The sequence below is a fragment of the Monodelphis domestica genome, chromosome 1, assembly GCF_027887165.1.
Source record: "Monodelphis domestica isolate mMonDom1 chromosome 1, mMonDom1.pri, whole genome shotgun sequence".
Lineage (NCBI taxonomy): Eukaryota > Metazoa > Chordata > Mammalia > Didelphimorphia > Didelphidae > Monodelphis > Monodelphis domestica.
In genome coordinates this window covers 59,845,608-59,866,099 of record NC_077227.1, presented here as the reverse complement: position 1 = coordinate 59,866,099, position 20,492 = coordinate 59,845,608, and the positions used below count along the sequence as shown (strand labels likewise).

Here is a 20,492-nt window from a genome sequence, read left to right as displayed (position 1 = left end):
GAAAGAAGGCACAAGAAATTCTTGTTAAATCAGACTCGATCAAAAGAACCATATTTCAAAGTATTTCATACTTCCTCATCTAAAATAAAAGCATCTCACATGTGGAGAGGGCCTTAAGTTTTAGGAAGTATTTTCCCCACAACAACCCTCTGCATGATTACAGCAAACATTGTGAATTCTATTTTATAGGAGAGAAAACTGAGGCCCATTGAAACTTACCAATGATCCCAATTGGAATTCCAACAATATTCATGGCACTCCTGGCGCCTCATCTACTGCATTCCCCATTCCCCATCCAAATCCTATCCATCTTTGGAGGTACGGCTCAAGACCAGTTTCATCCAGGCAGACTTCTCTGACTCACCTTCCCCCCTTTTTTTAAATTTTCTTAATTTGTCACTACCGATCCCATTTGTCACTCTAGCAGAGCTGGCACCTCAGGGTCATTAATATACCTTTGATTCCATTAGGTACCTTTTATTTAAAGCTTCTCCCTTCTGGAATCACCTCGAGCATTTCTTATCTCAGCAGATTTTTTTTTGTTTTGGTCCTGATTTCATTGGTGCAGGGCAGAGGACCAGAACTAGGTTAAAATATATTGGGGAGGGGGGTGGGATTGGACAGCTGGATGGCTCAGTGGATTGAAAGCCAGGCCTAGAGGCAGGAGATCCTAGGTTCAAATCTGGCCTCAGACACTTCCTAGCTGTGTGACCTTGGACAAGTCACCTAATCCCTAATGCCAGGCCTTTAACCACTCTTCTGCCTTGGAACCAATACACAGACTCAATCCTTAGACAGAAGGCAAGGTTTAAAAAGGCAATAATTATTGGGAAATATTTAACAAATTAAATGAAAACACAATAGAAATGTCAAGGAAAATGTCAACATGTAGTTTTTTTAGTAAATATTCAGCCCTGAGGGATCCGTATCTATGGGTTAGTGACCCCCATTTCTATTTGAGTTTGGTGTAGGGAACTCCCAATGAGGAAAATCCCTCTTCCAATGCTGATTGACAACTGCTGTAGGTTCTCCTGAAAACCTTTGCCTCAACTCCTCCTTAGAGTCAGGAATCCAGCTCGCCTTGGCATTCCCCCCTACAACCTAGACAGTGCCTTGCCCCAGGCTGCTCCATGAATATTGATGAATTAATTACCACTACAGTGCTTGGCATAGGGCCTGGCATACAATGGGCACTTAATAAATACCTATTCATTGCTTGACAGAAATAGACAGTGTCTTTAAACTGTCCCCTGCTCTTTAATTTACACCAGTGCAATGGCCCCATATTTTCAACCATCACTGGATGGCGTGCTTACTATGTATATGGTGTATCAGGGAGGATCCGCCCTCTGGGGTGAGGACCAGCGCTCTATGCGCCATGGCGCCACCTAGCGTCCATTGGGGGAGCAGCACCTCCGGGATGAGGACCAGTGTTCTATGCACCATGGCGCCCCCTAGGGGCCCAAGGAAGACCAGACGCTCTGGCGTGAGAGCCAATGGTCTGTTTGCTATGGCGCCACCTAACTGCCCAGAGAGGCATCTGCGGGGTAAAGGTCAGTGGTCTACACAATATGGCGCCACCTAGTGGCTCATGGGAGACCAGCACCTCTGGTACAAAGACCTGCAGGCGACTTACCATAAAAAGAAGCATAAATTGCCTATCAGAAGAAAAAATAGTTCTCACTCTCCCAGAGAGAGAATTTCTCTCAGTCACCGAGAAGGAACAGAGATTCGGGGGCAAGGGAAAAGTGATGGGTGGGGAGGGACCCAGCCTTGCGCCGTAGCGCTTTCTCTCTTCCTCCCTCCCGCTTTTCCAACCCTCTTCTCAAAATCCTGGACGCTCCTCGACGGCACCCTGGGACCAAACCTCACCGTGGAGCCATTCCGTCTCTCTGAGGCACCAATGAAAACTCCGGTCCAAAGGAAACAATTCTCCAGCAAGTGCTTCTCACGGGAGGAACCTGTTCTGAACCCCAAAATGTCTGTGCTGGACCCGCAAATTAACGAGTTCATATCACTTAAGGAAGGCTGGGAGAAGAAATGAAATGAACTAATGCTTCTTTTGGCTCTCGGAGCAGGGCTTTTGGAGCCTCACCCAAACAAAGCTCTGCCTCCATCACATCCGCTTCTTAGAGAGGGAATCTAGCTCTCAGGATGGCCCTCCAAGCCAATTCAAAGAGGGAATAAAGGTTTCTTTGACTCAGAAATATTAATCTAAATATTCACGTGCTGTTAAAATATGTTTGAGATCTTTAGAATATGATGTTCATAAATAGATAAGGTCTAAGTGGATGATTTTTCAGCCTTGATTTTCCCTTACTGAAATATAATTAACACTTCCTGAAACCAGCTAGGCATGGAATAATTTAGTTCAATTGTAAGTATGCAAAACACTTAACAATTAGCTCCCTGAAATGAGACCAGCAGAGCCCGCCTGACTTCATTAATGCTCTAAGTGCATATGCCTTATGAAAAGAGCTTTCAGAAATATTGTATAAATCTGAACCACCTCAGAGAATGGAACTGGGAGGGAATTAACAGATAATTTTAATTCATTTGAAAGCTACATCTCACACCCACGGTCATCTGAAAGAAAGCTGCAATTGGTTTTAATATTTTGATAGTCGCTGCCTCGGTGGCTAAAAAAGAAAGAAAGAAAGAAAGAAAAAGAATGAATGTATTGTTATGGGAGCTTAAAAGCTGGTATGACTTAACCTGCTGTGATGGATTTTGTGTGGCTCCAAGCTGAACCATTGAATGTGCTGGGGACCAAGGAAGAGAGGAGCATCTAGGGTCACCAAGGAAAAAAAGGATCTGGAAAGCTGGCCAAGGCCTTCCTCATCCCAGAATTCGAGAATTAGAGAATGTGAACTCTTAGTTTCTCACTTGGAGAAAGAAGAGGTTGTATTAGAATAATGGCAGGTCACATTCAATATGGCAGCTTTAAGGTTTACAAAGTGCTGTGCCTAAGTATCTCATTGAAGAAGTGATATTATTATCCCTAGTTTATAGATAAGGAAACTGAGGCACAGTGAAGTTAATTAGTTTACCCAAGTCTTTCTGACTCCAGACATGGTGCCATTAGGTCTTTCCCTACCATTGAGTTTGATTCTACCTGTATGCAACTTCTATCCACTGCAACCTGTCCCAGATGACCCAGGGCAGAGGTAAGACTAAACCCCAGGTCTCCCAGCTCCTACCTAGTGTGGTGCTCTAATGACATCACAGTCTCTCCTCAAATTCCAGAAGTGGAGAATGTCAATCAGAGTCCTTCCCCCAATTGATCTGCTGGTTATCCCTTGTCCTGGCTGTGAAACCAACCATATTTTTTTCTAATCATATAATTCCTAGAGAATATCCTTTACACCTCCTGTTCTTTGGAATTCCTCATTAAAAGAATGTCATTGGATAAAATATGACCTAATATGATCCAACCAAAAAAGCATTGATTAAGAGCCTTCTATGTACAGTGCAACTTAGAGTAGCAGATAGGGTAAAGCTGTCCTCAAAGTCAAGAAGACTTCAGCTCAAGTCCTTCTTCTAATACATACTGGTTGGGTGACCCTAGCCAAGTCATTTAGCCACACAGTGCTCTAGCTAACTTTCTAAGTGTGAGTTTTTAAATTAATATTCAATAACTTAAGTATTATATTTTTAAAGTTTTATTAATAATAACTAGAGCATTGGGGGCAGCTGGGTGGCTCAATAGATTAAGAGCCAGACCTAGAGACAGGAGGTCCTAGGTTCAAATTTGGCCTCAGACACTTCTCAGTTGTGTGACTCTGGGCAAGTCACTAGACCCCCATAGCCTAGACCTTACCATTCTTCTCCCTTGGAGCTAATACACAGTGTTGACTCTAAGACAGAAGGTAAGGGTTTAAAATAACAATAATAATAATAATAACTAGGGCAAAAGAACTACCTGAATTCAGCCTGGTCACAGGTCCAAAAAGAGGAAGAGGGAGGAGTTACAGCCTCTTAAATACAATCAGGATGCAGAGAAAGGGAATTTTGGGAAATACTAAGGGACTTTTGGGCAATAAAGTCCAAAGGCTCAAAATCTCCATTTATACATAAGGCTATAAATGGCAGAGAAGGTGCTTCCCTGTTTAAGTAGAGAGAGCTTCCTCCTCTAGGAATTTCATCTGCCTATGAAATCATAGGTCCACTCCCTAACTCTGTACAAAGGCAAAATGAAAAATCTTCTCATCCTCCAGGAGTTCAAATTCCTCAAGGAGAAGGATGGAAGGATACCAGATCATTCGAGGATGTGGAGAAAGCTGAAACAGTACAGAGAGCAGGAAAGGATGACCTTGCTTTGTTGGAAGCCATGCTAGTACTTCTCCATTAACTTTCCAGCCAGTTCTAGGATTATGGAAAGGGCTGGGGATGAGGAGGAGAGAGAGAGAGAGGACATAGCAGAGAATAACATAATCAAAGTTTATCTTTGGTCCCTTATCATTTCCCTCTGCCAGTGTGTTTTGGAGGTTTAATCATGTTAGCTCTCATCATGGCATGGAAATCTGTGGGACCAAAGCTATGTAGAAATTACATTAATTTTGAGTCCAGTGTCTCCAAGGACCAAGATGATATAGGAAAGAATGTACCCCCTCTCCTAAAGTGTATGCGTGTTAGGGGAGAGGGAGTGATATTTGTATTTCTGGTCTGGCTATATCTTCAGAGTAAATATTCCTTTGTAAAAGCTACTTGATGATCATTGGTTAGATGAAACTGGAGCATCAATCACTGGCAGTTAACAAAATGGAGACCATCTTAGAAAGGAGATTCTAGCCAAAAGTGTTAAATAAGAGGCACATCCATTCCTGAAGGATAAAGACCTAGAACCCATAGGAAGAGATATAAGCAGTCTTGCTCAGCAAGAACAAGGACCCAGAACCTCAGTTACAGGCTTGAACTACTCACTGCCTGAGTGGCATAGTGGATAGAGCACAGAACTTGGATTCAGGAAGACCGGAGTTCAAATCTGACCTCAGACACCTCCTAGATAGTTATGTGAGGGATCCTAGACGAGTCTTTCTATCCTCAGTTTCCACCACTGTAAAATGGTCTTTCTATCCTCAGTTTCCACCACTGTAAAATGGGGATCACAATAGCACCTACCTCCCAGGGTTGTGATGAGAATCAAATGAGATAATATTTGTAAATCACTTACAAACCTTGAAGCAATACTATATCTAAAGGCTTATTATTATTATTATCAAGTGAGGAAAGAGCTCCATAAATCTTCAATTTAATTTAACGAGCATTTATCAAATGCATCCAAGTGCCAGGCACAATGCTAGGAGCTACGAATATAATGGCAAAAAAGGAAACATCCAATTACAAAATAAAAAAAAATTTAAGCAATTTCAAAATGGAGAGACTAATAATAATCAGGAAAAGTCTTACAACAAATATTCTTCAATACTTCAATAAATTTGTGATTTCATCAGTAAGGCTAATTCCTCCATTAGTATTAGTTGCCATTCATTCCTGCCTTCTTTTCCTTTGTGAATACTATCCACATCCTTCACAGAGGATCCATATAATATCCTGTAGGTGTCCCTCTAATGATTACAACTCACGTTTGTAGAGTCCTTTAAGGTTTAAAATAATTTTCCTTGCAAAAACTCTTTGAAATAAGTATTATTCTCTCCATTTACAGAAGAAGAAACTAAGGCATGAGTAACCATTCAGGTGACTTGTCCATAATCCCATAATTCAAAAGCTTCTAGGTCAGGATTTGAATCCAGTTCTCTTGACTTCAATTCTGAGACTCTTCTGCACATAATATGGGCACCATAGTGCAACACATGGGTCATTCATCTATCATCCTTCACTTTTGCTATATGACTCATCAAAGTCCTTTTCTGATCAAACATTTCCTATTTCCCTCATGCTGATGTTAGCACACAAGTCACATTACCTTACATCCACCATATGTCTTTCCATTACCCTTGAGGCCATGTGCAATTTTGATTCTAAAGAGGTTGAATGTTCCATGTTTCACAGCTATCTACACCAGAATACCATTCTTGAAAATGTAGGACTTTGTCTATACTAAATACTATGTAATTATATTGACCAGGTTGACCCCACAAATGAGTTGAGAAAATGTACCTGACATGGCATAATGGACAGAGAGGTGGCCTTCAAGCCAAGAAAGCCTGAGTTCAATAGCTTTGTCTGATCCATTCTGGTTGTGCCACCCTAGACTAGTCACTCTCAAAGACTACAGCATGAAGAGAAGGTGCCAACCTGCATTAGGAAAGGGGGTTCCCTCCTCTGGGAATTTCCTACAGCAATGAAATCACAAATCTAACTTTATCTCTTTGAGTGCAAAATATTGTGAAAACACTTAATCACAAATCATGTTTCGGTTGGTCATGCTGAATTGCTTTTTTTCTCCCTCCTTTTTAAAGCTTTCGTTGCACAGGAAGCTAATTTGGGGAAAAGAAAAGGATATTTTCAGAAATGAAGATAATATAAAAACAAAAGGAATAAAAATGAAAATTTTGCATTTAAAAAAAAATTTGAGTCAAGAATCAGTTTGGTCAAATTGAAAACACTGCATGATATCCCAACTCTAAAAACCTTATAATATTATTTAAATACAACAAGATTCAGTGGGAAAAAAATATTGGATTTGGAGTCAAAATGCCTTGGTACAGTGTCTAGTATGTGTTATTTTGTTCTTGTTGTTCAGTCATGTCCCACTCATCATGACCCCATTTGGGGCTTTCTTGGCAAAGATACTAGAGTGGTTTTGCCATTTCCATCTCCAGCACATTTTTCAGATGAAAAAACTGAAGCCATAAGTGAATCACCCAGATCGTATAGCTATTCAGTGTCTGAAGCCAGATTTGAACTCAGGAAGAAGAGTCTTCTTGACTTCAAGTCTGACACTCTCCACTGTGCCACACAGCTGCCTACTAGTAGTAGGCACTTAATAAATTTTGTTTATTGACTGATTGATTTAAATCCTAGTTCTGCTTCTCATTACCTTTGTGACCTTAAGCAGTTCACTTTAACCAAACTTTCTAGGCTTTCATTTTCTCCTGTGTGAGATAAAAGGATTGAAGCATATGACCTCTAAGGTCCTTCTAGCACTAACAATCTACTACTTCATGTGGTCACTATCATAGGAAAAGAAAAGAATGTAGAGTACTGGCTTGGTATTCCAAAGACCTGAATTCCAGTCCTGGCTTGAGCTGTATGACTTTTTCATTTTAAAAAATAGCATCTCCCCATTCCATAAGGTTTGAAAATCACTTTCCTCAAAACACTCCTTTGAGGTAGATACCCATTTACCATTGTGACATTTGAGGCTTGAAGTGATTTGCCCATGATCACAAGTCAGTATCTAAAGAAGAATGAAGTCCAGAATTCCTGATTTCACTCTATCCCCTACCTTTTAACTTTGTCCCACAAAACTGGAAGAGGCTTCAGAGAGTACGCAGCACAAATCTCTTATAGGAGAGATGAAAGAACCGAGGCTCAAGCATTCTGTAATTACAGATAATAATGTAGGAGAAGAGAATTTCTCTTGGAGTCAGGAAAGCAGGGCTAAAATCAAAATTCTGCCAGTTATTAGTTATATGACCATGATGAGCAAGTCTCTGAGATTCAGTTCCTTCATCTTTGTCTAGTGGGAATAATCAAAAGAGTTTCTGACCTGCTAAATTGGGGCATTTCCCATGGATCAGGACATGTATCTTGGTGATATGATATAGTACTTCCTGATTAGTTCCCATTGAATAGAGTTGTGTCAAATGGAATTTCATATTGAATGTGACAAGGATGACCTCTTTTTCAGGAACCACTAACCATGGTAGTATAGTAGAGTGAAGCTCCATCCCAAAGTGTCTACTCTTCTCTGCTGGAAGTAACACTTTCTCTCCCTTGTCTTCCATTAAGAGTGGAAGGGGGAGGAAATTTCTAACCCTTCCCCATCAAAGCATTGATGCTACAAAAGCACATAGTAAGAAAGACCTGTGCTTACTTGGGAGAGCCTGGACCCCTGGCTACCTTCTTCTGCCTTACTTTTTTCCTCACTGAGCATAGGTCATGGACCAACAATCCTGAAAAATGGGCATGTTCAACCTTGGCAGCTACTTTGAGTTCAAAAGACTCTAAGTGAAGTGTTAGATGGCTAGAATGAGATGGTTCCTACTACAGATCTGCTTATGAAAGAAAAGCATCACCTTCAGGAGGACCCTGTATCAGAAGGACATGTAGAAAGTCCAAGCCCCAATCTAATTGACCAAGAGATCAGGACCTGGTGAGCTGATACCTACCAGGAGATCTGGACCTGATGAGCTAATACTGGCCAGGAAATCTGGACCTGGTGAACTGATACTGACCAGGAAATCTGAATATGATGAGTTTATACTGGCCAGGAGATCTGGACCTGGTGAGCTGATACTGACCAGGAAATCTGGACCCAGTGAGCTGATACCCACCAGGAGATCTGGACCTGGTGAACTGATACTGACCAGGAAATCTGAATATGATGAGTTTATACTGGCCAGGAGATCTGGACCTGGTGAGCTGATACTGACCAGGAAATCTGAATATGATGAGTTTATACTGGCCAGGAGATCTGGACCTGGTGAGCTGATACTGACCAGGAGATCTGAATATGATGAGTTTATACTGGCCAGGAGATCTGGACCTGGTAAGCTGATCATCAGGTCCACTGAGGTCACTAAAATATATTTGTTTCAGGATGGAGCAATGAACCAAAGATAAAATCTGACCCCTTGTTAAAATTGGCTCCCACTCAGGGATAGGTTTGGATCAATTGGAATCCAATGCCAGAGCCCTTGTTGGGGGAGGAACTCGGGAACAAAAGTCAAATAGGAATGAATATAACTCATCCTTCCAAGCTCATAGGTTTGTTGTGAGGAAAGAGCTTCATAAACCTGGAAGGACTGCAAAAATGTGAGATACGATATCTGTTATGTTTATTCTATGAATGGGTTCCTCCCTCTCCTTCCCAGTGAATTCAGAACCCAGCATGTAAGTGCTATAAACTTTCTCACTTCCCCTTATCTAAGAGGAGATAGCCTCCCCTTGGCTCTGAAAGTGTAAAAATGTTTTGAAAAATAGACCTCAGCACAATTTACTGCAGATGCCCTTCAAGCCTCTTCCAGCGGAATCATTTATCAAACGTGCAAAAAAAGTGTCAGGGAGTGAGGGCTCCTGAGCCTGAGCCTAAATTGCATTTTATATATGAATTAATGAACAGCATGATAAATCAGGAAAAGACTGGCACTCAGCTTGTATTGCTCATCTGGGGCAAGTCCTTTTCCAGGGCACCAACTCTAAGTGGATGGAGGGGAGCCTGCAAGAAAAAAAAGAGGGACATTCCAGGAGAAACTCACCCAGTCGCCACAGTGTGCTTGTCCAGTCAGGGTAAGAAGGGGATTCCAAAGGACACACAGCTTCATATAATGTTGATAATAGATCCTCCAGTTCTCCGTCCCTCTTCCTTATTTGGCAATTGAGAATCCCAAATCCAGAACAATAAATGAACCAACATAAAGAGCGTAAGTAGACAACAGGAAACCAGATTCTAGTATTGAGTAGAGCTAATAATAATTACTAGTATTCGTAGAGTGCTTTCATGTTTTAAAAGCACTGTACATCTCCTCATCTGATCTTCACAACAATCCTAGGGGTTAGATGCTATTATTCTCTCCACTTTATAGATGAGGAAACAATGAGAGGATTTGCTCAATCACATAGCTAGATAAGTCTGAAGTGGCATTTTAATTCTGGTCCCTCTTAACCCTTACTCCAAAGCTCTCTACCACTGTACCACCTAGTTGCACTCTAGCATAATCAAGGGGAAACGGTGCATTTGGACACAGGAGAACTTTTGGTTGGAGTGTCCTGCCTCTAAAAACATCTTAGTTATGATGATCATGGGTTGTCCCCTATATCTTGAATATACTCCCTCCTCTCCTTTGTCTCTTAGAATCCCTACCCAAAAAGGGGAAAGGGTCTATTTATACAAAAATATTTATAGCAGCCCTTTTTGTGGTAGCAAGATTTGGAAATTGAGGGATGCCCATCAATAGGGGAATGTCTGAACAAGTTGTAGTATATGATTATGATGGTTACCATTGTGCTATAAGAAATGATAAAGGGGGATGGTTTCAGAAATATCTCAGAAGACATATATAAACTGATGCAAAGTAAAGTGAACAGAAGCAAGAGAACATTGTATACAATAACAGCAATATTGTAATAATGATAAAATGTAAAAAAAAAAATTAGTAACCCTGATCAAGACAATTAAAAAAGACCCATGATGAAAAATTCTATCTATTTCTTTTAAAAGAAGTGATGGAGGGGTCAACTGGGTAGCTCAGTGGATTGCGAGCCAGGCCTAGAGACGGGAGGTCCTAGGTTCAAATATGGCCTCAGACATTTCTAGCTGTGTGACCCTGGGCAAGTCACTTAACCCCCATTGCCTAGCCCTTACCACTCTTCTGGCCTTGGAGCCAATACAAAAAGAAAAAAAAAAGTGAAAGATTCTGGGTATAAATTTAAGCAGCCTTTTTCGCTTTCTTTATTTTTCTTGTTTTGGGGGGTCTGTCGGATTTTATTTTTGCATTGTGGCAGTTTTGTATTACTTCACATGTACAATTACCTTCTCAATGGGTAGAGTAGACACAGGAGGGGAAAAAAGCATTTGGAATAATGTTTTTAAATGAATATTTTTAATGCAATAAATATTTAACAAAAAAGTAATTTTTCAAAAAAGGGACACCTAGCATCCTTCAAACACATTTCAGAAGCCACCTCTTACATAAGGCCTTTACTAATCTCATGACTGTATATTGTTTGTATATACAGGGTATCCCAGAAGTCTGAGTGCCATCTTGTGTTTTAATGGCTTGGAAGACTGTATTTATATGGATACATTTTGAATCACCCCAGTAGAATTTAAGGTCCTTGATGGCAGAAGCTGGTATAAAGTAGGCATTTAATAAATGCTTATTGATTTATTGTAGTGAGAGAGTCTATAACCAAAAAAAATTATCCTTAAGGTATTGCAAAAGGAAGATCCCTTGAAAGAATACTTTTGTCTGCTTTCTGATTTGAGAAGAGATGCCCAGTTAAAGCCTTTAAGGTTCTTCCCAGCTCTAACATTCTGTGATTCCATGACAACAAACTAATCTGATAAATGAATCCATGTTATCACATTGACTAGCCCATGTGCTACTATTAATACCTTTGGTTTGGAGCATTGTCTCTGGAAGAACTAGGTTAAAAGAGAAATATTTCCATGGACGATATCAACCAAAAGGAATGACTAATATGAGAATTTTAGGTCTCAGGACAACATAATGAGAAAGAAAGAAAAACAAGGGTTTTTTAGAGTCCCTAAATCACGTTCTAAGCCTTGTCTTGAGTACGTGTTGAGTGGCTGACCCAACAAGCAGTACGCTGAAACTGACAGGTAAGGAGGGGGAAAAAAACGCTCAGACTAGTTCTTTTCACCATACCCCTTCCCACCTTCCTGAAATCCCCAAATTCTTTCTCCTAAAGCATTTTTCAAACCCTTGCCTTCTATCTCAATATTAATTCTAAAATGGAAGAGTAGCAAGGGCTAGGCAGTCAGGTTAAGTGCAGGGTCACACAGCAAGGGAGTATCTGAGGCTAGATTTGAACCCAGGTCTACATGACTCCAGTCCTGGAGGTCTATCCACTGGGCTGCCCAGCTGCCCTACTCCAAAAACATTAAAATGGGATCTAGCTCAAATACAAAGCTTCTGTTTGCCTGTCTATCTATCTTTTTGTGTGTCTGTGGCTGGGTTCAGATGCTTTCTTAACAACAGTGGAAGATTGAGGGAGGCTCCCACAGACAAGCCCTCTCCAACCTCCCCTTACCATTGTTTCTCTTCCCTTTTCCACCCAGCAATCCCTTTTCCATTCAAGTCAACATTTCTTCGGCACAGACTTGGTGAAGAATCAATTAATGTAGAAGAAAATAAGATATATTTCATGACTTTATGGGGTCCACAATCACCTCTAGCATACAAGATGGTGCTCTGAGAAATATCATGAACAGCCAAAGAAGTGGAGTGAAAAGGATACTAACCTGGAGACTCAAAGTTCAAAAATTTGAACATGGGTTCAAATTATGGCTCTTCCACTTGCTCCCTGGGTGATCATGGGCAATTTATTTCCTTCTTTCCTCTGGACTTTAACTGGGTCAAAGCACAAGGGAACCACATGCCCTCTTTCATAATATGACTGGACTATGCTGAGAGGAACTATGTGATCTAGATGGTGAGAGGTTCTAAACCCAAGCTTGAGAGTTCTTCCTTGAGGGATTACTTTTCTATTGATCCAAGTCCAAGGATTCTAGAAGCCACCTTTCTATAAAAAGAGAGAAATTCCTTAATGGTACCATCCATATGAAGAGAAGAGGAACATGCATGTGGCTCCCAAGTTGGAAGTGAAGGAAGGGAACGATGCCATGATTCGGAGGATTTGATCATCTAATATGATCATGACCTCTTCAGAGGGCATGAGTTGAAGTAAATAGAATGGAACCATCTTTTTAGCATCCCACATGAGTTTTTCTTCATGGAAGAGTCTAGGCCCACAGCATAGAACCATCAACCTGGATGCTTCCATGAGTGTCTAGAATGAAGATAGGATTCATTAGAATGCTAAGGGGTTGTCTCCTTAGGAAATACAAACTCGGGGTCACATTTTGAGTATAGAGAACTTTAGGACCAGAGGGATAATGAGAAATAAGAGAGGAGAAAATTTGGTGTTGATTGCTCATTGGCTACTTTGAGTCAATTATGGGTATTTGTGAATACATTTGTGACTGGACCTCCTAGACTCCTTTTTTATTTCTGCATTTTTCCATGGGAAGAAGAAATAAGACTGTCCTTTACCTAGCACATGTCTTTATTGCCCTGAGTCTTACACAGAATTAGAGGACGCTTGCCCACATCAGTAGAGATACTTGGACTTATAGTCAGGGATTTTCCCAGAGTAAACTCTGGGTAAGGACATAACAAGCTAAATAAAAAGTGATTTGGGGAAATCAAAACCCAAGCTTGAATTCTGTCCACATAAACCCAGAATTCTATCCACATAAACCCAGAATCTTATTCACTAGGCCACAGATGACCTATGTATTTGATAAGCTGACCTCTTACTCCTTCAGGGAATGGGAAGGAAAGAGCCCTGAGAAGCAAAGCTAATTGTCTACCTTTTCTTAATCAACTCCCAAACGTGATTGCTAGCATGCATTCTCTTTTTCTCATCCTCAAAATCAGAATGGTTTCAGTTTTCCTTCTCTGAGGGAAGAGAGGGCAATCATTGATGTCTCAGTGGCAGAGCACAGTACGATATTGTGCTGGGGAAGCCTACAAGACCATGACTCTTAATTGGCTATTAGAATCACTGCAGTGGAAGCATTCTGTTATCTCTAACTCTTGCCATGTGTCATGCACACACAGACACACACTAGCAGTTTGTTGTTTGGATTTTCTTTTTTTTTTTTTAAGTAAGTCGGCTGTTGCTGCTGCTCTCTATTTGACCTTTCTTAAGGATTCGGTGTCATATCTCAGGAAAAAAAAAATGGAAGCGATCAGCAGAGCAGAGGGACCTGGTTAAGACAAACCATGTGGCATTCACATATGAGGCCGCCTTCTAGTTTCATCTTTATAGCACCTATGCAGTGATAGGTGCTAGGGGCAATGGAAGAAGAAAGAATACTTGCATATTAAAGGGAAGGAGGAGGTAAACATTCCAGTCATTTAAATGAAGGAGAAAGACAGAGAAGAGATCTGCCTGGAATACAGAACAAGACAGGTCAGCTTCCCTACTCCTGTTATAAGAAGGAGCAGAAGAAAATTAGAAGGTCTTGGTGCCAGAAAGAACTTGAGAAATCATCTAATTCAACCCTGTCTTTCATGCAGGAATCTCCTTCACAGCACCTCGTCCTCTATTTGAACACCTCCAGTAATGGAGAACTTGCCATCCAATGAGGTAGCAGCCCCATTTTGGGACAGCTCAATGGCTCATGCACGCTCCCACCTAAGGTTGACCCTAGGAATGTCAGATTTGGACTCATTTCTCTTCTCTTTCCCTGCCAACCCCACCACCAAAGAGCTATATTGGGAACATTAGAATTCCGTTAATGTCTACAGAGACCAGACAAGCACCAAGGTAACAAAAGAGCAAGTACAGCACAAGTTTTAGCTAATCTGACAACAACAGACACAAAAGACTCATACTTAAACCCCCAAATGGTGAGATAATTCTTTGTTCCTCTTTATTGTGCCTGCACTTTCCCCAAGGACCTACTTAGTCCTCCAGGTTGATGGCTCTAGGAAGGATAGGCATCCTGACAAACAAGGAGAAAGAATTTAGGGATTCTAAGAAGGCCAACTCTCACTTTGAGCCCCATGTTCTTCATGATAAATGAACATTAAATGCTTTGCCAAGTTATGTGCTAGGAGCTGAAGCCACAAATACAAGAGATCAAGGCAATCACTGCCTTCAAGGACTTGATATAGGGAAACCAGAGTTGAAAAGAAAATGGCAGGAGGGAACAGTAATGGTTTAAAGTGATATGGTTTAAAGATGACAGAGAAGTAGTATATTGGACTAATCCTAGGTCAGGAAGGTGAAAACTCACCCATCAGAGGCCAAAGTTCAAGGACAGGAGCTTTAGCTCATATGGGAGGATGATAGGACAGGTGGCATGGTTTGAGACGGTCAGGATACCATCTAATCCTTTGGACTTATAATACTACCCAGGGTGAGTTTGCACTGAACCAGGTAAAACTAGTTTGAGTGAGCTAGTTTTAGCTCATTAAAGGCAAACTCCAATTCAAGTATATGGAAGCAGGCCCTTTGAAAGATGCTTCTATCCATATGGACTATATTTATCCCCCTAGGGGATTTAATGATAAGAGAAAAAGTAACAGTTGAGCTTTACTTAGTCCCCTGTCCAACTCAGAAAAAGAGAATAAACATGTATTAAGTCTTTAATATATACCAGGCACTATGCTAGGCACTTTTCAAATATGATCTCATTTGATCTTCTCAACAACCCTGGGAGATAGGTGCTATTATGATCCCCATTTTATCGATGAGGAAAATGAGGCTGTGAGAGTTTATGTAACTTGCCAAGAGTCACATAGCTAGTGAGTACTAAATCAGAATTTGAACTTGGAACTTGCTGGCTCTAGAATTTGGCTCTTGAACCACTGCACCCCTCCCCACATCTGCCCCTTTGAAGGAGGCTGAAAGTCAGGGGTATGAATAATATTCTAACTCTAGGTCTGACATTCACTTGTTGGATAACCTCAACCAAGTCTTTTTATCTCCTTTGGACCTCAGTTTCCCCAACCAATAGGATGAGGGGTTTAGACATTTCAAGAGGACTTAGGATAAAATACGCAAGCCACCTCTAGATAGAGAGGTGATAGAATCAGTCCTAGATCTAAGTCATTTTTTTGTAAGCATGACTAGTTTGGGAATTTGTTTTGCTTCCATGTGCGTATTTGTGAAAATTTTTCTTGATTTCTCAGTGAATGGAGGTGGAGGGGAAGAATGTTGAAATAAAATAAAATAAATTTGTTTTTAATGAGGGGAGTGGACTACATAATGTTTAAATTCCCTTCTAGCTCTGATATTCTATTATCCTCATTTTTTAAAGTGATATTTAGATTTTTCATTGTTTTTTCTCCCTTCAAAATACTTGAGACCTCCCCTGATTGGCAATCCCTCATGCTTATCCCACATCCAAGCTCTCTCATCTAATTTTGCTGCAGAGAGTCAAAAATGCTGGTTCTCAGAGGAAACATGAGGTCATAGAAAGTTAGATGAAAAACTGTCCAATCAGAGACTCTCTGGAAACTTCCTTTGCCACTAGAAACAATATCAGGAAGGGAAAAAAGGGGGATCCAGTGCCCCCTATCCCCATGATGGGTTGACTTCCTCAAAATGGCACCAGCCCTCAAAGGACTTAGCCAATATGCAGCTTCCAAAGACCATTGCTATGCAGAATCAGTTGTTTTGTCATTTCAGTCATGTCAGATGCCTTGTGACCCCATCTTGGGCTTTCTTGTCAAAAATACTGGAGTGGTTTGCCATTTCCTCCTCTAGTTCATTTTACAGATGAGGAAACTGAGGCCAACAGGTTTGAGTGGCTTACCCAGAGTCACACAGCTAGTAAGTGTCTGAGGCTAGATATGAACTCAAGTTCCCCTGTCTCCAGGCCCAGTACTCTATTCATTGGTATCACCTACTAGCCCTTTTGCAGAATCAGATGTATCCCCAATTTAAATGTTAGCTTCTTGAGAGTAGGATCTAGTTTTCATTTGTTTTTTAAATCCACAGTGCCTAGTAATAAGCAGTGCCTTACATATAGTAGGCCCTTAACAAACTATCAACCAACATTTATATAATGCCCACAATGTTCTGGGAACTACTCGTTGGATTATATGGGACTGAATTCAGTACAAAGAAAGAAAGAAGCAAAGTAAGTGGAAGGCTTCTCCAAAACAAAATGGCGGATGATATTTTGAAATTGGTCTTCCTCCCTTTTGGCCCAGAGCTTTTAATCCTGTTTCCACCTATTGCCTCTTATGCTGAAATGAATTTATTTGATGCTTTCCTCTATCAGTAATCATCAAGGACTTGTGAGGACTTGCATTTTAAAAGAAAACCTGGCAGGGGAAAAAATAATTGCTAGTGGTTGAATTTCAGACAACTTGGAAGGTTAGTGGGGGAGAGATGTGAGACAAGGGGCCTGCCTCCTTGTACTCCTTAAATCATGTAAAAGGTCTAGGACCCTGGGAGCCAGTTAATCATGTACCCATTACACACACACACACATTTCCTTATAAGTTCATGCAGAACTACTGCTAATAGCTTTGATGGCCCAGTGCAGACAGGCATACAAAACCAATCTTGCCTGGGATCCAGGTAGTCGTTAACTGAGAAGCTTTTGAGGAAATGCAAGTAATGAATCAACCTACACCAAGGCTGGCCTTGGAGCCTGCCAGTGAACCTGCACTTTCCCCTCACTGTCAAGCTCTGTCTCCTACCCTCACACCCCAATTACCACCACCTCTTCAGACTGATGGTGTCTAAGGACGATTCTAGGTATTTTGGAGAAACTACCTCTTATTGTCAACTTCCCTGGAGTTTAGAAGTCAGACATCCTTGAGACATTTCCCAATCCTAATTGTCATTCCTCCCACCTACTTCTAACAAAGAAGCTAGAGAATTGCCCTTCCTTAAAAAAAAAATGTAGTCATTGGTCAGGCAGCTGCAGTGATGGAGTCATCAAATTAGTCGCAGATAAATAAAGCTAGAAAAACCCTAAAACCAGCTAATCCAAATCATTCATTTTGTAGATTAGAAAAAAACTGAAACCTAGAGGTTAAGTGAGTTATCTAATGTCACACAGCAAAATATTGGTAGGGCCAAAATAGAAACAAAGGCCATTACTCCTTCCATTGCATCGATGGCGACCAACTCAAATAGAAATGGGACCACTGATCAGGATGTAAGGATGCTTGGGGCCACATATTAAAAATAGAATGTTATCTGTGTTTTGTTTTATTTTTATTGATTGTGTTAAATATTTCTCAATTATGTTTTACTCTGGATCAGCCTACAGTGGGAGGGAGGGAGGGCGACAGAGGGCTGCTAATATACCATTGCTTCTGTTTCTTCTTGCCTTTAAGGATGCCATCCCTCATGGTCAAGTTCAAGGCCCACCTTCTCCATGAAATCTTCCTTTCTGCTCTAGACTCACTTCCAAATTCCTAAGGCACTAAAGACAACAGGTAGTTAAGTGCACAATTGTGTAGTCCAGAAAATGTATATTAGCCTCATCTTCCCCAACTATACTTTGAGATCTCTGAAGCAGCATCTTCTACTTTTTTCATATCCCACAATACATGGCAGAAAGAGACGCAAAATAGAACCCAATGAAGACTTTTTGACTCGTTTAACATGTGTGATTTTTCTTATAGCACCTTCACACACCAAAACATTCATCTCTAGCTAATATGAAAGTGAATTTCAATTCTCTGAGTACGTACTGGTTATCTAGAAGAGGAGACTTAGGAACAGGGACTCCTATTAGCCTACGTTTAACATTTGTCACCGAAGAGACTGTCTATCTGCAAATCGTTGAGCCTGGGATGTCCTTGAAAATTATCTCATCACTGACAGAGCCTCTCCTGGAGAAACTCAGCTAGCCCAAAAATAGTCTTGTACATGCAAAATGCATTCAGGAAACAGATAACTGGAGTAAAGTGGACTTTACTGGATAACTGGACTGGAGTAAAGGTGGAGGATTAAAATAGAGGAGAAGTTGGGACAAAGTTGAGGCCAGATTGTGCACAGCCTTGAATGCCATCCTAAGGAATTTGCCATGCACACACACACACACAAAAATTTGAAATGAGAAGTAATACTTTCAAGTCAATACAATTCAACAAGCACCTACTATGTTTTGGTGGGACAAGGGAGATATCAAAACAAAACACAAAATGGTCTCTGCCTTCAAAGCCTACATTTATGCATCAAGTAAAAATAGGCATATATTTGGCATTAAAATATCACTCTATTGCAATATGAATAACATGGAAATGGGTTTTGAACAATGATACATGTATAAACCAGTGGAATTGCTTGTCAGCTCTAGGAGGGGGAAGAGAAAAGGGGTAGGGAAACCATAAGTCATGAAATCTTGGAAAAATATTCTAAATAAATTAAAATGTGCATATACTTGATAATTGGAGAAAGAAGAGAAGGAGGAAAAGGAGGAGGAGGAGGAGGAGGAGAAGATGAAGGAAGAGGAGAAAGAGGAAGAAGAAAAGGAGGAGGGAGGAGAGAAGAGGAAGAAGACCAAGATCAAGAAATACTGCTGGGTAGTACAGTGATTAGAGGGCTGCACTCAAAGTCATGGAAGATATAAATTTGATTCCTGCCTCAGACACATCATAAGCTATGTGACTTATCACTCAGCCTCAGTTTCTACATTTGTAAAATGGGGAGTATCTTACCTCACAGGGTGGTTGTGAGGACACAATGAGATAACATAATTAAAGCTCTCAAGCATTCATTATAAATTTCATTTCTGTAGGAGACGGTACATGAACTGAGCCTCTTAAGGCATGAGGGCTTTTGAGAAGCTAAATAAACAAAGAAAAGCATCCCAGGCAAGTGAGAAAAGCTATACTGATCCACAGAGGCAGGAACAAGGCTATCAGGTTAGGGAAATTACAAAGAGGCCAAGTTTGGCTGGGACAAAGAGTGAGATGAAGATGACCAAGGCAAAGTGGCCAGGAAGGCTTATATGCCAAACTTGGTTGACACTTTATCCTAGACCCAACAGAGAACTATTAAAATTCTCAAGCAAAAGAATGATTGGGTATTGTCATGCTTTGGAAAAAGTATTTTAATTTTTTTCAGTTCCAAATTCTCTCCCTTTCTCCACCCATTGAGAAGGTGAGACATACCCATTATACAGATGAAATCATGCAAAACGTATTTAGGAAGAATATTTTGGCAGCTGTGTGGGAAGTTAATTGGAAAAGGAAGAGATTGGAAGCTGGGAGACCAATGAGAATTACTATAGTCTGATGAGAAGTAATGAGAACTTATACTAGGGTAGTTGCCTTGTAAGTAGGAAAAGAGCAGAGATGTGAAGAATGTTATAGAAACAAATGCTTGGTAATTAATTTGATATGGGGACAGAGGATGAAGAAGAGGCAAGAATAGAGAATGACTGACACTTTGAACTTCATTGATTTCAGTTCTGATGGTAGCCTAAATAAAAATAGAGAAGAAATAGGGATCAAAGTTGAAAATAATGCTTTAAGATGATTCTGACCCCAATGAAGATAATGGGTTGGTGACAGCGGTGCCTTGTTAGTTAGCACCGAGAGACATCAGCAAATCATAGAACTGAAAAGGACCTTAGAGGTCATCTAGTCCCCTCATTTTTTAGTTGATTGATCTGAAGTTAGAAATAAAATTACTTACCCAGGGTCTTCCCAGATGGTGAATGACAGAGCTGGAATTCAGACCCAGTTCTCTTTCTGACTACAGTTCTCACTCTCTACACTATGCCATGTTACTTCTGTAAGAGGAGATTTTAACCCAGAGGTTAAGAGAATTTAGGTCTGGGTTAAATTGCCTAAATAAATTTTACAAATATATATATATATATATATATATATATATAAATGAAAGTGTGACAAGCAAGACAAAAAAAAATTTTTTTTCTATAGGTAACTGGAAAAAAAAAACACCCCAACTTAAAAGCTGGCCTTGGGAATGGACTCCATTTCCAGTAGCATGGGAGCAAAGAAATCTCTTCATTTTCCCTTACATCTTCCCAATAAGGTAGAACTTAAGTCAGAACCTCCTCAGTCTTAATTACCAAACAAAAAATAATCAGATGATCCTCTCACTGTATG

At 40.5% G+C, this 20,492-nt stretch overlaps 1 long non-coding RNA gene across 2 annotated transcripts in view; it reads right to left on the bottom strand.

Moving 5' to 3' along the window:
• Nucleotides 1-312: 312 nt before the first annotated feature.
• Nucleotides 313-20,492, bottom strand: part of LOC103100256 (uncharacterized) — a 42,296-nt gene continuing 22,116 nt past the window's right edge. For both annotated transcript variants that reach the window (XR_008912301.1, XR_001626962.2), the window contains exons 3-5: nucleotides 12,116-12,396; nucleotides 9,387-9,493; nucleotides 313-2,639 (exon numbers count right to left, since the gene is read on the bottom strand). This is a non-coding gene — a long non-coding RNA (uncharacterized LOC103100256). The remainder of the gene's footprint in view (nucleotides 2,640-9,386; nucleotides 9,494-12,115; nucleotides 12,397-20,492) is intronic.